We start from the raw sequence: 18795 nt of genomic DNA, 5'->3' as shown, positions 1-18795 counted from the left end.
AACCTTTAGACCGGGCATTTAAACCTTACCAGGCTGCCCCACCCCCATAGCAATGACACTCCCTGATGACAACAGCCATCCCCAGGAGGATGCAGCCTGACACACAGGTGCTGTGTTGTTTAGGAACAACTCAACAAAACATGAAGAACAGCACAAGGTGTTGACCTGGCCTCTAAATGCACCAGATCCCAAACTGATCAAGTAATCAGACATAGTAATCAACCATCAATCAACCATCAGACCCAAAGGCCTCCCCACTAACTACATCCTGTTACCAGACACCACAGGACGTCCTCAGAAGGCCCATGTCCATTCTCTGTTTCGGAGGCACAAGGAGGACCTACACAACATTAGGAAGGTGGTCATTATGTTATGACAAAATGACCCAAAGTTGTAGAGTCCATGTTTAAAATTGGTGAGAAGGTTGAACAGAATTGAAGCAAGATGCTTTTGCACAGTGTGACCTCTAGGTGGAAGTGTTCATCAAGAAACTTAATTTGTTCTCAAACTGCCGGTGTCTCCGTTCACAGTGATGTTGGGTGTTGCCCTCCTCCTTTAATTAGACTCAATATTTTGGTGAAACCACATGATTTGCATACAATGTATAGATATATAGACAGCTCAGCATCAGTAGTATAAACTACAACTATCATAGTTGTTAGTAATTAACACAATAATGACATTAACTATGACATACATACAATTCTCTCTCTGCTTCATTCTTCATTCGTCATGAATCATATCAGCACTGAAAATACATCCATATTAAACACAGAACAGCACATTATTTATTATTATTGTTGTAATCTGCATGATATAATTCTCTTTCCATGAGCTGGATATTTATGGTGATAAACAAGCATAATTTCCCTCCAGGTGAACCTGGTGTCATCTTTTATATGCTTTTAGTGCGTGGTGGGCATAATGTGAATAGAACATGAGATGCGCCGCTTTTATCTTGCTTGCTTCGCAGGCTTATCCTTGCATGAATGGTTGTATGGGAGAAATAAATGGCTACTGAACTATTAACCCGGTAGCCACTCAGCGTGTTCTCAGGCTCAGGATGTGAATTCATTTTGCGGCCCACTTTTGTAGTGACAAGATAATTTAAGTGATATTTAGTCTTAGCTTTAAGGCTGTCTAGGTGGCCGGTTTTCACGAAGTGCAACCTCAAACTGAGTTTCAGCGTCTATCTGGTCGCCCCGCATAAAAAAAAATAAAATAAAATAAAATAAAGCAACTCGTCATTTTCTTCCTTTCATTTTGAAATGTAATGAAACACAAGGTAAAGTTGATCCAGGAGTTATTATTTTATATAACACCCCAGATGATTCTTTCCAAAAAGTAATTTTGGCTGTTAGCAAATATCAATACCAAAAGCAAGGGAGAAAGTCTGAATGCCGGTGTTGACTGTGGATCTCCGGGGGGTGTGATGTTGGAGTTGCGGCGGAGCTTTGTGTGCTGAAAGGCAAAAAGTGTTCGAGTGGAGCGGCGTACTGCTTTAAGCCAGATTTGTCTGTATGATAAGACGCCTCGTTCCGCCTCATAATTTTCTTTGCATTTACCGTATATCTGCAACTTTTCGAAGGCGTAAGTCTTCCAGCAACAGCTTCCAGTCTGCTTCAGATGTGGCTTTGAAAGCTTTCATGCCTCCATCAGCTACAGGAACGTTGGGATCTAGGGTCTGTCCTTTTCCGTGCTCTAGTGCATCCACGTGTAGATTTTTATTTTTTTTTTTTAAACTACATTATTACACATTATACTTCACTATCGTAAGTGTGAAGTAAATCTAAAATCTGTACTCTACTGGAGTAATATTCTTTTCTCCTACTTCCACTTTTACCTCACTACATATTTTCGATACATTTTTTATGCGCTGCTTCGTTGACCTTTGACAAGATAAATGGTGAAGTGAGTCTACCCCAAGAGTTTGTCTGGGGGAGTCGCTCCCAACATGGAGGGGAGCCTTACGTGGATCAAACACTGTGGAAGGCCCCACTACCAGCTAAGTATCAAGAAAATAAATAAGCATGCATGCATCTGCTCCAAGGTAAGGCTAGAACTCACAAAGAGATTAGCAATATATGATTCATAGATTCGCGTCAATCAGCGACCAATCAGAAAACATCAACAACCAATCAGCCAATCAGAAAAAAAAACAATCAGCGCCCAATCAGCCAATCAGAAAATAGTATTCGTCGTTACCAGGTGAAATAGGACCGCCCTAACAACGCCTTCCACAAAAAAACGTGCACTCGTCAAAGAAGAACCGGAAATGGAAGTCCGTGATCTGGTAATCCGTTAATTTATTATTATTATTTACAATCGTTGCTTATTACAGTGCAGGATACTTTACCCAGTAAAGCTAAATTCAAAACTTGAGAGCCCTGGTGATAGCTAGCTAGCTAGCTGGTAAACGTCGAGCTAGCAAGACGCTCAGATATACAAACAAACATTACTTATGTCCAAGGGGCAGTTAAAAGGGCAAGAGAATAAATACACAATTAAAAGCATGAGGCAGATGTGTCTATATAAGAGTTCAGATGTAAAGTAGTATATATGATAAATATAAAAAAATGCAAAATGGCAGATTCTCCCTTGTGCTGCATCCTGCAGGGGGTGGCTGCTGCCATCAAGGAGTGTCATTGCTATCGGGGTCTAGGTGGGTGGTGCATGTCTAAGTAACATCCTCTGGTGTTACTTACACATGCACTGCTGGTTTCCCAGCAGAACATTGCATTGCCACAAGATGGTCATTGGCGGTCATCGATTGCTCATTAGAATGATGGTTGTTAATGATGAATCTGAAGACTCTGGACGGTGCATTAAAACATCTGAAACACAAAGATGAATGATCTGCAGCCGTGGGGCTACCACCGCGGTCACCAGAGGGTACAGCAATCAATAGCAGCCGTGCATTAATTGGAGCAAAAGCATCAACGCGTTTTGCAAGCGTGCGACTGCGATGAACCGAGGAGAGAGACAAAGTTTTTAGAAGGGCCGTCTTTTGAGAAAATCCCTGTTAGATGAAGTCAAACCTAGTCGTTAAAAGAAGCTAATTTCAGCAATTCTATGACTAGATTTGAGTAAAGGGTTATTTGAGAAGGAAACATGCGGAGGCTTTGTGCACCAAAAGTCTGCTCAGGTGTACGGGCGCAGGTTCTTTGTACTCCCCTGTCTGCCGAGATGCCATTTGGATTCTGACAAAATACCTAACCTCTCAGTAATTTTCCTAAAAAATATTGTCCATGACCCCGCTGCAGATCCACCTCCAAGCAGAAAAAAAGCAAGTGAAAGATAAGCAGAGGCAGAGGGGCTTTGAAATGCGAGTAGGGTTACAGCAGAGATGGGAGGTTGTGACAGGATTGTGTGGTGATTCTCGTCCTGTCAAGCCCACTAATGTCAAGGTAATGCCACCGGCAGGCTGCAGTAAGACGGCGATAATGAAAAACACCGGGGAAGACAATATCAAATGGCTCCTCTACATCCTACAGTGGAGATTAGACGACACAAAAGTAGGGTGGCAGAGGCAGAGGAGGCAGAGGCAGGCTTTAGTGCTGCTGATTGAGTCTCATGTCAAGAGCTCCATGCTTGCAGCATGAAAAGTTACACACACACAGTTTGCATTGCCTCAGAACCAGTTTTCTATAGTTACTGTATATGCTGTCTGCTTTAAGAAGCAGTATCCTTGAACTAGTTCATTCATTTCCCATGAAAAGCTCTCTCTGTGCTACAAAACATTTGTCTGTGGGTTTCCGCAAGAAAGAAACTTGCCCTATACATCTTTCGTCTTTGACATGACTGCAGGTGCAGATCAGTCATCCAGCCAGTTTTTATGTATGTATGCATTTCTGTTTCATTTTAAATAACTTCCTCGTATCCTTAACTAACATCAGTGCAACAAGATTTATATATTGAGATATAAAGGCAGTTGGCAGTTTATTAATATTTTCTTCAGCAGATCTTGAAGAAAATCTGTGTCTCGGTTAAATCGTCCATATTCACCAGCTGGTTACTACGTGTAGCTGCTGCTTGGTGCCAGGCCGTTAACGTACTCTGGGTAAATCAGAGCCCTTCGGTCTCGACCAGCTGCCTCCTGCTGCAGCTGCCGAAGGTGATGATTGATAACAGAGAACATTGATTAGTTCAGCTTCAGCTTGGTCAATTCAGCAGTTCCGCATCTAATCAACTTAGCAATCATAGACACCATAAACAAGGATGTCACAGATGCCGTTCTCTTGAACTTCTTGTTTCAGTGTGTATTTACTTTCTAGACAACTGGGCCTGAGCCCTAGTTTTTTTTTTTTTTTTTTTACAGCAGAGCTGCCACAAAGTCGATACCTATACATTTTAGGTCTGAATTAGAAAGTGCTTCATTTTAGTTAAATAACTAAATGTCTGAAGCTGTATTTTGTGTGTAAATGCATGCTGTTGGGCTTGGAGCACATACTGCTAAAATAAATAAGCCAATTAAATGGGAGAGTGTGGTTCTTGGTTCATCCAGCTGAGGTCATATATTGAATTTTATTAAAGTATAACACCAACTTAGACCTTACTGATGTTCTGTTCTGTTCTGTATACTAATTAGTATGGGGAGGTAGAATGTAGGCATATAAAGATATATATAAATTGTGTATAAAGTATATATAATATATACAAACATGTACATAACTAATATACAAGTATGTATAATACAGTATATATAAAGATACCCATATATATATAATGCAAGTAAATATGGATATGAAGATATGTAATAATATAAAATGTATAATATTCAGTTTAAAAATTTTACATGACTGCTAAACAATTATGGAGACTTTTTGTGGGAAATTACAAACTCCCTAAGAAGTACACAATGGGCTTGTGCATTAAGACCATGCATTAACATTCGTCCTAGGCAATCCAATCATAAGTACCTGTTGACACGTGGCATTAAATCCAGTCAGCACTAAAGATCCGATCTCAGTTTTGTGTGCAAATTGCAGGAGAATATTATAAGAACTGTCCCTGTTGGATCTCTACTGCTGTTTCAGAACCACAAACAGGGCTTTTTGTTGTGTGTGCATCATGAACAGGGTGCACACGCTAAGTTGTTATTTAACTATCTCCAGAACTATCACACTGTCAGTAGGAATGTCGAATCATAGAAAACTTCTATTGCTAAATCCTAGATTTGGCAGTTTTTTTTTTTTTTTTAACTTCTCGCTGGTTGTTGCATTCATGTTTCAATGAGCTGACAAACACTAATGCTTAGTTCTTGCACTGCAGACACTAAAGAGGGGGTACTTTCTCCAAACGTTTTAGCGACTATGAAGAAGTGGCTTCTGTCCTAAAGCGTCTCATGTGAGTTTAGCATCCTCTTAAAGCTATAAAGGGAAGTTTGACCTGCAGCACCACTTTGATCATTAAGGAATATTCTGAAAGTTCTGTAAAGCTTTTTTAGGCTACGAAACATCCCCCCCGAATGTCCCCTCATTTGGGATCAGGCCTGAATTAAAAGTATTATAAAAAGTAATATTATATAGTGCCAATTCCAAACAGTTGATGTAGTAAACTTTAGTGGTGGAAAATATATCGATATGGCAATATGTCGCTATTTTTCCTTCCGATACAATATTGATTTTGAATGTCTTAATGTCAAAAGATGGTGAGCAATGGTGAGCGAGGCAGTCAAAGTAGCAGAAGCAGAGAAACTTGAAACACAATCAGAATTCAAACCTGATGTTTGGAGACGGGAGCTAATAAGCTGGACAAAGAGTACGGAGTTTGCAAACTGTGCTTCGCTCCGGTTAGATATTCAGGGAACACGACCAACTTGCAAACTTATCTAATGAGACACCATGAGGTATTAGTGCAGCATACTACACCGGATAACACAGTACTTAGGCGATATGTATGCATAGGCGTTTTATTTCCACATGTGTTCAGTGGAGCGTTCAAGCAGCGACACACATTTTCGTTCAGGGACGCAATTGTGAACCGTATACCTGACATTTAAGTGGCAAAAACAATGTACAAGTGCAATTAACTTGATATGGATAATTTGAATTAATTTATTTTTTTTACTCAGTTTGTCGAATGAATTATCACTGTCTTCTGATGTAGATATATATGTACAGATATACAACTTGTATTTTAAGTTGCATTTAAACACTATGTAGAATATTGCAATATATCACAATATCATAATATCGCGATAATGCATCGTATCGTGATACGTATTGTGATGTTGTTGCCAATACTCACCCTCTAGTAAACTTTATAGCTGTTAAACGCTGTCACACTGCCAAACATAAACTCTTTTGTCCTAATCAGTCAAGACCAGGATCTTATTTACTCAATTAAGTAATAAAAGAGTCTCTTGAAACCTGTTTGCTTACTTTTTATAGCAAACCACAGTCTTGGGACCATCTGATTTAATTACATGCAATGATTGTTTTACCTACATAAAACATAAACTGGTGTCTAAACATAACCTACATGCTGCACTTCCTTTACATTCAGAGTGTATTTATGGCCTCTTAAAGCCCTCACACATACACTCAAGTATTGTTGGCCGTTACACTATGTTACTGCTTCCTTCCCCCGCTCCTGTTATGATATAATGAACTCCTACGACTGAATGTCCTTTATGCAAAAGTTAATTTAAAGACCACTGAAAAGGATGAAAAGGAAAACCGGGGGGAAAAAGAGGCTCACATAGGAAGGATTTTCCTGTCATGTCTCCATTTCTGCTCCTTTTTGCCCCTCTCTCCCTCGATTCATTTGCCTGCCTCCATTCATCCTCACGCCTAATCTCAGCCTTATTTATCTTCACTCTCTTTTCAGCTCCTTGCATCCACCCCATCTTTTTTCTCCCTCCTCACGCCGTATAATATATTTCTCCCTCGGCTGAATCGTCTCTTCTCCCCCAGCTTCTTCCTCCTTTCTGCGTGTGCGCCTGCCTCTCTCTTGTAAACTCATTGCTCCATGAGGCTAATCTTGTTAGCACCAAATGCACCATGTTCCGCTAGCTCTTCTTAATTGCTGTTGTGTTATTAATGAGTGGGGAGCGGGGAAATCACTCTTAATTAGCTTGTCTCATTCAGCAGGCATCTCCAGTGAAGCGGCGACGACAGCGCTCAGGCACAAACACACTGGGGATAATTAAAGCACTTCACTTGTCGGAGTATTTATCTCAACCAAAGAGCAACAAGCCGTTCCCGCAATTAGCCTTGTCATTCATTAGCAGCAGAGTGCCATTCATTTCAGGTTTAACGTTGTCATTTTGCCATTCCTTCATTCGTTCAGCGCCACTGTGGTGCAAGTGTACTTAACTTATTCATGTGACAAAGTCATGCCGTGGCCTCGGTGCACATTTGTTTCTTTTATGGTTTTGTTGAGTCACTGACTGCATCTACTCACCTGATTGCTGGAGCAAATCAAGTAACACACATCAGAAATCACGTAGTGCATTTTGGATTTATTGCGTTGCTGCTTACTCCGAAAACCCCCGCTGTCGCCGAAAACCAGTTCCTGTCCCAGGCTTTGTCATGCAAATACAAACCTTTCTGTCCAAAAAAGCAGCTGCTGAGCGCTTATGTGGCCAAATAATTGGGTTTCTCTGACTGAAACGTACATGTGATATGGAAGCCAAGAGCTGACATGATTCCAATTATTTTTTTCAATGCTGTTACCTCGAGATCACGAGGTAATCACGTTGTTATCTCGAGATAACAAGGCTTGGTTTGATAATTAATTTGTCGCAGGGAAACAAAAGGCAGATTTATAAGGGTATGACAGTTTTTTGACTTTCACTTTCTCGTGTTTGTGTGTCTGTTAAGATTCTTAACCATCCAGGTTAAGGGTATATCCAAAAACTAAGCTAAAACAAAAGGCAACTGGTTAATTCGGTTAACACCTGGTTTCTGTCTTTATGATCGCTGCCTTGACTGTTTTGGAACATCCACAATGGAACAGTTGAAACCTTTAAAGGCTGTTACGTACTACACAAGAAGCAAGGAATCTGTTCTTCTAACAAAATAACGTCATTTTGTTCTCGCAGCTCTCGTTTGGGAGTTCTCGTAGCTTCTTCACATGACGCATCTACTGGGCAGAACTTTTTTTCTCGTGTGGTATCCAGCAACTATTCTGTGATTGGTCAAAAACTGGAATCTCCGAGATGCCAATATTTGCAGTGCGACCGCTAATCTCTCCTGCGTAGAGATCGTCCTACGGTGTGTGCTGAATGGACGGCATGACATCCAAAAATAATCTTGTGGAGTATGTAACAGCCTTATCCTTGTTGCATACTCCAAGATGCGAGAAATTTGTCCATGCACCGAAAACAAAACATCATTTGGTTAACGCAGCCCTTGCTTAGGAGTTCTTGCAGCTTGTTCTCGACACGTCAACCGGACAGAACGTATTTATCGTGTGGCAACTATTCTGTGATTGGTCAGAAATGGGAAGTGGGTCGGGTTAATGCGGAAAGCAGAAATGCTATTGGCCACTCTGCAAGCTCCAAGATGCTACTATTCACAGCGTGACCTTTAATCTCTCCTTTGTGTGTGCTGAATGTATGGCGTGATCCAACATCTGAAAAATAAGAAATAGACTGCCTCTTGTCATCCTTCTCCCACAATGCTTAGCTCGTGTGACGTTTGCTGTAGTGGGAGGACCCTATGGTAACTTACCCAGAGTTCGACGCTTGAGTTTCCTGCGAAGTATAAATTACCTGGACAGGACTAACCTTTTCCTTATTCTTGCAGCCCTCTTGTGGAGTATGTAACAAGCCTGAAGTGCACTTACCTAGGAACTTTGAGCCGGCCTTATATTCTCCTTAAGAGACTAGCTCTGATCTGGATGTTATTGTTCTTCCATTGGATCTGTGTGGAAGAAATGATTTGCAGTTGGGTAACGTATGATGTGAAAGGTCCATTTGAACCCAAACCATAATCTTCTCCTTAATCAAACCGAGTAGTTTTGTTAGCTAAATGTGACCAATGGTAAACAAACAAACCAAAAAGGTCAATCCTCGTTCCTGCATTTACACAAGACACAAACCCTGGTCTCCTAGGTGAAGGTTTAACCATTCAGCAGCTCTCCTTTGTGGGTCTTGTAGCTCTTTGTACTTATCGACAGTACATACTGGACACCATCATTGAGTTTAATCCTTTATATTTCCACAACGTTCTGTGGTGTTGTCTGCATTTGTAGGAAAGTCTGAATGATGCCAGATACATAGAAAGACCAAGGGGATTAAAAACGATGATGATACGATGGGCGTATCATAATTCATTCAAGGGGAATGAGAAAATAATTTATGACAATGAATCCAGTTAATGCTCACTTTATTTCACAGGCATGTAACTTTAATTTAATCTAATTTAATTCCCTTTAAACGTTTCCTGGAGAGAACTTCACTGTGTTTAACTGGCACTCTCGCTCTCTGCAGTTAATTAATCGGTCGTACCTGGAGGCTGTTTCAACTGATGCGGATTTCGCGAAAGAGTAAAAAATGTTAAATTTGACTAGCATATATATCAAGTTGTATGACTAAGAATACGAATAATTAATCATTTGTGTATTAACAACGTTTGTTTGGGTTTAAATTGAACAGTATATTTACTAAAGAATTACATAGAAACCAATAGTAAGTTAGGACCAGATTAGTTAAATGTTCTGTCATTATGTTCCAGCGTCTCACGTCCTAAGTTAACGTTCTTTGTACCGAGTGAAGCCCGCTCAGTCATCTCATTAGATCACCAGCGGTCTTTGTTGAATCTGTTCCAGCCGTCTTCAACACCGCCGGTGTTTTTTTCCTGGTGATCGTCACCTTAAAGTTACAACAAACGGCGTGAGCGACGAGGCTGACGCCCTGTCGCTAAACAGCGAAAAATAAATGAGACGATGAAATGGGATTAACCTTTAACGCCCCCAGCGGCTGGAACGTAATTGCATCTGTTTGACACTCTGACTCAACGGACCCACTCGTCTGTTTCTTCAGCCTAAATGTTAGAGACTCTCATTTGGTCAAGGGAACAAAAGAGATGATGTAGCTGAAGGAAATTTGGATATGGCCATTGTGTTGCATTGAATCACTATGAAGGATTTGCATTAAGAATACAGCAATCAGGCAAAACATTATGACCACTTTCTCCCTTGTGCCTCCAAAAACTTTATGGGTTGAGGGGAAGGGCCTCTGTGGATCATCCCACAGGTCAACAAGGTGGATGCTACATGTCTAAGAATCATCCGGTCCTAAAGTTTACCAGCAACATTGAATTCTTAGATGCTCAGTGTTATTTACTTCTCCTGTCAGTGGTTTTAATATTACGCCTGATCGGTGTACGCCATTGTTTCCAAGCAAAATGTTGTCTCCCGGTATTGCCTTTGTATTGATGGATGTATGAATGTATGAAGTCACTGCGGGGGCAAAGGGATCGGCCGCAAGCTGCCTTTAGATTTATCTTCACTACTTTGCTTTCGTGAAGCATCCTTTCACCTTTTGTACTTCGCAGCGTACTAAAATCCCACATGGTGGAGTCAACATGTTCTGTTAATCGATTCGTGATTTGGAAATAAATAAATAAATACATTCGTAATCGTGTGTTTGTAGTGCGCCCATTGTGCTCGTGAGTGTGAATTTGAGCACCTGTCTTTGTCTCTGCGTGACCCTGACGTGTTCTTGTACGATGAGAGACCGGTGACAGTGCATTAAGACAAATTTAATTTGCACCTACAGCTCGGTGAGATGAGGGAGGGAACTCTTACGGGGCTTGACTAATTGCTGCCTGGGGATCTGTGTTCGTGTGTGTTCACATGTCTGTGTGTGTGTGTGTTGTGTGTGTTTGTGCGCTGTGTTTCCCCGGCTGTCTTTCTGCCAATATAAACAGTTTAGTGAATATTTAATGCACGTGTTTATCTGTGTGTGCCTGTCAGTGCGTGATAACAAAATGTCAGCAAAGACAGAGGAGCTAATGAGGCTTTTTTTTTTTTTTTTTTGCCACAAGGAGTGGATTGAACAAGGTGCACACAGCTCTTTGGACACTATTTCCATCTTTAACCAATGTGTGCAGCCCTAGTGCCGAGTATTAGAACGAATACTGAAATTTATCCTAAAATGTTAATCCACTCGCGTAAAAATAACATTGATGTCGGATGATTATGCAGTCCGAGATGCAGCCAAATTGGCAGGTGAGCCTCCTTTTATCACGAATAAGTAAATTACCATTTTAATTAATAATACGACGGTGAAACGTGTTATCGCCTCCTTTTTTAGAGAAGAAAGCTTTGTTGGGGTAAAGATAAGGTGCAGGGAGGAAACAAAATTTTAGACAATTGTAGATTTGTGGGCAGAGTGAACTGAAGACACATTTATAAGTTTGCGCCTCATAAAATAACTGCTGGAATTGTGCAGACATAAAGATGTTTTTTCGTCTCACTCATTAACTTTACAAAGCAGAATGTTAACAGAAAAACTAAACACATGAATAAATTAATATTCATGACATGTTTTTTAAATTTAAAATGCGACTTGTTAGACAGTACTGACTTGTTATGCTGATGAGCTGATATGAGTAACGTTCAGTCATCTCGCTTCCCCGCAGAATTCTGCACCTGAACAGGGAGGCATCTTCCACCTGATGTGCCAGATGGTTTGCCACACAGAGACATCTGAGAAGTCGTCCTTGGATTTTTTTTTGGAAAGGGTGACTATCTGCACGAAATTATCGGTGAGGGATCGGGTGAGCCATCTGTCTGTCAAGACATCGTGGGCCAACGTCAACCAATCATATCACAGATAGTCGTCACACCTTGGGGCTGTGACAATAGACTGTATATAAATATGGACAACGCGTCCCCACAAACTGACGTTACTACACGTGCTACATGTTATTCATGACCCACCCACACTTCTTCCAGACTCATTTTCATTTAATTAATATTGCACTTTGCTCTACCTCCACCAGTTACAAAGGAATGTTGGATTATACACTGTAGTTATTTGTCTATTTATTTATTTTTCCTAATCTCACAGGCCTACTGAGCCGCATTACGAAGCAGTTGGCATGGCAACTGGTAGTCACTATCGCATCAAATAAATAAAATGGACACTCAAACTACCTAAAATGAGAGAAACTACCTTAAAAAATATATATTTATTGTGTATTTTAGACCCATCCACTAACATGGAGGGGGTGGAGCTTATGACCTATACTGCAGCCAGCCACCAGGGGGAGCTCTAAATGCTTTGGCTTCACTTTAAAGGAGCAGTTCCACCATCCGTCTTTATTTACAGTCAATGGTTGTGTCACACCAAGCTGATGGTTGGCCAATGGTCTAGTTTTTGCATTGTGTCTCACTCATTTTCGGAGGATTGAGTATATTGAATTGAATCGGCGAGTCTGGCTGTTTAGCTTGACAAACAAATGACCAAAACAGGAAAATGTAATTTTTTTTTCTTTTTTGTTCTGATCTCATCTGAAATATTTATGCAATAACTTCACTGTATGGAATGAAGAAAGAGTCCAATTGATCAGGATGATTCAGAGAAGCCCACAGTTTGTTTACATTTTGTATGGAGAACTTTTTCCTCTCACTCAGAACAGACAGAACATAGATGCTACTAGACTTCACCCTTTGCTGTGGAACTTATAGGTCCAGACACAGGCAAGCGTTGGCCTCTTTAATTCAAAATCCACAGGTGCCTGTTGACTGGTCTGATAATGTGATCAGATGTACATTTTAAAACACTTCAAAAGTTTATTCTTGCTGTATTTGCATGTGAGGGCGTATTTTAGTTTGGTGAGCTGTTACAGTTCTTTTCAGTTTTTTTTCAGAACAATCTAACGCGACGGATGGTGTTTGCGTTTCTGAATAAAGCGAGAGAAAAAGTACTGTCAGGGGTAAAACTTTTTGTTCTGTGTAATCTCATCTGATGTAGTGCCGCAGTGTTTCCTCTGTCTCTGCACGCTCGTGCCCTCAGCAGGCAGGCTCATAAATTGGGCAGCTAAGCCTTTCATAAAGTTTAATAAAGCGCTGTTTCGTGGCTCAGGGGAGCTGGTATTAGTGACGAGAGCCACTGCTGCCATTCCAGCAAATCACATCATCATAATGAGGCTGTACTATGGGAGTAGCACACCTCCCTCCCTTACCGCCCACGCAACCCCTCCCCACCCACCCCACACACACACACACACACCTCCCTCCACCCCCTTTGTTTTCTTTATCATTCCTCTGACACAATATGATGTCTTCACTTCACAGCGTTTTTCCAATGGGAATTTGGGGATAGCGCTGTTTAAACGTCGCGGCCGGCTTGGACAGGCTAGGGTTATTTCTCATTTAGTAAAGATCACAGACGCTGTAAATGCTCCGGCGGCATGCCGTGAATGCCAACACCGGCGTGATTGGCAGCTTGACGGCAGCGGCAGCATTTGCATGGCATTTAGCTGGGCGGGCGACGGCCACCCCTAACACCAAGGTGGGTAAATAAGATGACTCCTCTGTTCACACAATGTACACACGCGCAAAGACACACACGCTTATGCACTCGTGCATGCAATCTCACTCCTCAACAACCCCCCCCACCCCCCTCCATACCACCGCCCCAACTATCTAGGCCTGCCAAACCTGGAGCCACTCATAATTATGTGGCATTTAGGCAAAGGAAAGCGACATCTAGTCGTGTGGGCGAGTGGACCACTGGAAAACTGGAGCCGCCCAGTTTATTTGTCACATTTGAGGCTGTTATTTGAGGGTGATTAAGCGCAGTTGCAGTTTGCTTGAGCTCCAAAAAAAAAAAAAAAAAAAATGAAGGGGATTACGAATGTTAATGAAAACTTGGACACAGCTTGTATGATTTGAGAATACAATTCCCTTTTGTTTTAGAAGGCTTGTGTTCGGTGCTCGAGTTGAGCCAGAGGATGCGCTTTATCTTTGTAATGTTAAATAGTGGCTGGGAAAATAATAGAAAACCGTGGGGCTAACTTTATGTAGTGCTAATATGTAAATCGTTTTAACTACGCTCTCGTGTCACAAATCAGGTTAATCTGCGACTGAACTTTTCCAACAGATCTGTGGGCCGGAGTAGTTATGAAGGTTTACTCACTCTCAAAAAGAAAACAGCTCAACGAGACCAAAATACAGCGTATAGAACCAATTTTAAACACCATTAAAGAAGACGTGCATGACCTGGCCGCCGTCCTCGTGGAATCGGTGTGATCTGTTTGGGGGTTTTAACCTTTGTATTATCAGGCTCTGATAACAAGCTCTCCGATCCAATAATACAAGCGCTGTTTAGACAGTTGCTTTCCCTGGACAGGATGGGCAAAGCAGACAAATGGCTGGTTGCATAAGCACAAAGCAGGTTTGGGGGTGGGGGTGGGGGGCAGGCGGGGGGCAGATGCACGGAGCTTCTTTTATTTAATGGTTAAAAGCTGACAGGTACCACATAAAGGCATCCCACGGTCAAAGTACTCTCAAACCCTGCAGTGCCAAATGAGAGGGATGAACTGCGCTGCAGATTTTCAACATTCATTTGTGTGTTTGTTTCGTTTTTGTAGTTTGCGATTAATAGGCCGCATTAATAATAAAATTGATAGTGCATAATGGTGCAGACGCTTGCTGTTCTTTTAGTTTAATATTTCTTGGATGTGATATTAGTTCTGTACCATCGCTTTAAAGATGTACATCATCTAGTTCAAATCAGTAAATAATAATAATACATAATAATACCCTTTGACTTGTCTTGCATATATGGGACCATTATATCATCTGTGGTGTAATGTTTACTCTCATTACTTTATAATTTAGTTTCTTTGTTGTTTGCTGATGAAGAAGAAGAGTGTAGTGGCTTTATGGAGCGTTTGTAGTTTGAAACGTCAACATCAACCTTCTGCAGCTAATTCGGTGCTAATTTCTGCATCGTTTTCAGAAATCTGAAGAAAATACTCGTGCAAGCTTTTTCCACAGGTGCGTCAGAACATTTTGTCATGTTACTCCCCGTCTGATACAGCAGTTTTTCACTGAATCCGTTCCCCATTCTGCTGCTTGCTTCCCCGGTATCATTAGCTGCTGCTAGCTGATAAAAGTCCTCCCCCATCAGTCCCTTTCTCCTCTCCTTGCTCATCACTGACACCTCAATTATTGGATCTTTTGAGGGAACTTTTTCCTCAAAAAGCATTTTGCAAAGCATCAAAGTGGCTTGAAAACAAGGTGAGATCTGAGACGAGGCTAGACAATAGCTAGTTAGTATGCATGTCGTCCAGAGGTGCTGCACAGGTGGTTTACACGTGGACATTTTTGAAGGTTTATCCACCGTGTGTCTGAGGGACTTTTGTGAAGAGATAATTCCACAGTGTAATGTTTGACTGCACCTTAAGTAGATTACATTGCTTTACAATAGATTATACCGGTTAATGTGTCAAAAATATGAGCAGTCCTTAAACTTTCTCACAGATGTTTGGATCAGTTACAGAAAAATATTCAGGTTTATATTCGTCCTCTGTGGATGTTTGGACAGTAAAACCAGACCAGTTCATTAATATGTTTGTCTTCTTTCACATTACACATACATGTGTTTGCTACAGTAAAGCATTGACTGTAGCAGGTTTAAGGAAAGCAGACGCACATTTGTCCTTTGTATGATCGTGAAGCCGTCGTCTTGTTGTATTGATATTATTAAGGGTTAATACGTTTCTACATGCATACGGACCTTTTGGGTTTGCAAGGTTGAATGCTGACATTTAGGTAAACAATCCCTTTGCTTTGTGCGTGTGTGTCTCCTGCTTGTGTAGCTTACTTTTGGTTTGGTAACCTTCTCAGGTTTTAATTAATGAGGAAGGACACCCGCTTGGACTGTTTGACCGCCCACTGGAGAGCATCTGGGCCAAAAACCATTTCAGTCAGTAACATTAAGCAGCATATCTGTAAACAACGCAACAAAGATACATATGTAATCATTTAATTCTTTATTCTAGTTGATTTATGAAGTGATTTATTAGCCTCCACACAGGGTACAGGGTGTATTAGCGCTCACAGCTATTTTCAATTCATCACTTCCTTTTCCACCATTTTGAACCCCCATAAATTAAAACCTCTGCATACGATCGCATACGTGTTTCTATTCCCAGAGCGGGGGATTTGTTTGTGTCAGCAGTCATATTAACCTCTCCGAGCCCTCTTATTTCCTAATATTTTATGCAGCCGCAGACGCTCCACATTTACTCACCGTCCCTCAACTTTTATTCACCTGGAATGATTCTGAAATGACATTACGGGGCGACAGCCAGGCAATAACAAAAGTACAAAAACTTCTTTGAAAACAATAAATCAATAAGCCGTGCCAACATATCCTGTTACATTCCCGACTCCTTGACACCTGAAGCTCATTAAACAGCGCCTAATGTCAACTTAGAAGACGGAGAGTACACAGAGGCTCGCCTTTTCACAGCCTATCACAATAAGAGCTACTGAGCAACCTTGATATATTGTATATACTAGAAATAAATATGATTGTCCTTTAATCTGATTTTATTATACTGGGGACTCCCGCTGGCAAATCTACTGAGGGCTGATAGCCTGTAATCTTATTGCAGGGAGCTCGGTGTATTTCATATCCCCTTCTTGATGGTGTTTTATCATGTCAGGACTATTATTGTTCCTATTGGTATATGTGTTTCTCCATTTATATGCGCTGGTGTATATAACCTAATAAATCGAGTTATTGCACATTCTTGAGCATCCGTCTCTGTTTGCATACGTATGTGTGCATGTTTGCGTGCACCCAGAAGTCCCTCCGGCTCGGACGTGGGTGCTAATTTTTTATGCCCCCCCTCCTCCCACTCCCACTCCCACTCCAGCAGCAGCACCACAACGCCGGGGCTGCTTGGAGACTTCTGCTCTGTTTAAGGACCAGGCGTGTTGACCCAGTACCCGCCTGCCGGGCGCGTATTGTGAGCCTGCACGGCTGGAGAAGACGGGCGCGCTCAGTCTGAACTAAACGGCGCACGCATCATTGAGCGGCATTACCAACCTCTCCCGACTCATCGCTCCCGGCGAACGCTGCAGGTGTGTGTTCGTGTGTATGCGCGCGTGTGTGCGCGTACAACATGTGTCCGCGTAGAGGCCCGTTAACTAGAAGGTCTAATAAATCAACCTGTCTGTCCACAGCCTCCGCCTCTCCTCTGCTCTTACCTATTCCACCATTACCCCTCCCTCCTCCTCCTCCTCCTCCTCCTCTTCCTCCTCCTTCTGCCCACCCACATTTTGCTCCCAATTTCTTTCTTTCTTTCTCCTCCTCCATCCCCCTCTCCTCCTCTCCCTCCTTTATGTTCAGTAATTCTTCTTTTAAAGCTCAGGGGGTGGTGTTGGAGGCATTACGTGCCTCCTGATAAATCACTGTCTGCGAGCAGAGCAGAGCAACGCGGCCATCTGCAGATCAACTCTTAACTGTTGTGTGTGTATTACACCAGCGATTGTACCCTTTTTCTTTTTTCTTTTTTTTTTTTAACAGTCTGCATGTGCGTGCACCAGCGTGGCAACGTGTCTCAGGTATTCATGATTGTGTATTACGTGCAGCTTTGCGTGCGCACGGCATGCACTACACCCGAATGCAGTATGTGGCCAGGACTGATCTCCCTGTCCTGCTGAATGGTGGCTGATTGAGACACATGGACTGCCTTTGTGCCCTGATCTAGTTGCCATTGATTACCTATCAGGGTTTTTGATTGCATCCTGGAAGTAATTCTTTTAAATAGGCCCTAATGGCCTTCAATCTGGGCTGATGACGAGAGTCAGAGAGTCCAATCGCAGATCCATTTAGGCCCTTTCAGACCCCTCCGCGTACACTCTGAAACTCTCGCTCGTAGCTCAACCCCCGGCGCCATCCACCACCACGGCTACCTCCTTTGCCTTGTGGGGTGTCAGCACCAGAAGTCTACCTTCTGTTATTCGCATGCACAAAAAAAAAAAAAAAAAAAAAAACGGCGGCGGAAACCGATAAAAAACCTGCCTCGAACTTTGGATATCTCGTACGCCCTTTAATAGCCCGCGCCGGGGTCTTTGTAAAGATTAGAGAAGCTGATGATAGCGGGAGGGTGAGCAAAGTAATTGAGGAAGACAACGAGCGAGATAAAGTAAGGCTGCGAGAGGCACAAATAGAGTGTAAGGCTGCTTTTAACTGAAAAAGATTAAGTGAGAGGGTAGAAGTCAGGTTTCAGATCTGCAGAAAGAGGAGGAATATGACGCCTGGGAGAAGAGGTATGACAGATCTGTTAGGGATAAAGGAGAGAGGGGGAGGAGGGGGAGGAGGAGGAGGAGGAGGTGTGTGCTGGGTAGGTGGGTGAGGGGGGGCTGATCGTCAGTATGTCAGGCTGTGTTATTATAGTCTGAGGGTTGGACGGAGGCATGAGAAGGAGGAAGAGTAGGAGGAGGAGGAGGAGGCGACGGTGGTGGTGGTGGTGGTGGGGGAGTTACAGCAGACAGGAAGAGGGCTCGCCGTCTAATCCTCCAATTTTCTTACATTACCGCTCCCCCTCCTTCCCTCCACCTCCGTCCTTCTCTCCACCAGCAGCTCCCCTCCTCTCCCCTCCTTACCTCCCCTCCCCTCCCCTCCTCTCCTCCCTCCACGCTGCCAGGCCTGTCGACAAATGAAACTGGAGACAGCGGCAGCTTCACGGAGATTGACTTGAAGGGGTAAAACACACAGAAGGAAAAAAGACAGAACAAGACAGAGACCTCCTGCACCTCTAACAACATAGATGTACCAGGAAACCCCCCCAGCGACTCGCTCCTCTATTGTTCAGC

The sequence above is a fragment of the Mugil cephalus genome, chromosome 8 (genome assembly GCF_022458985.1).
Source record: "Mugil cephalus isolate CIBA_MC_2020 chromosome 8, CIBA_Mcephalus_1.1, whole genome shotgun sequence".
Classification (NCBI taxonomy): domain Eukaryota; kingdom Metazoa; phylum Chordata; class Actinopteri; order Mugiliformes; family Mugilidae; genus Mugil; species Mugil cephalus.
This window is presented reverse-complemented; position numbering follows the sequence as displayed.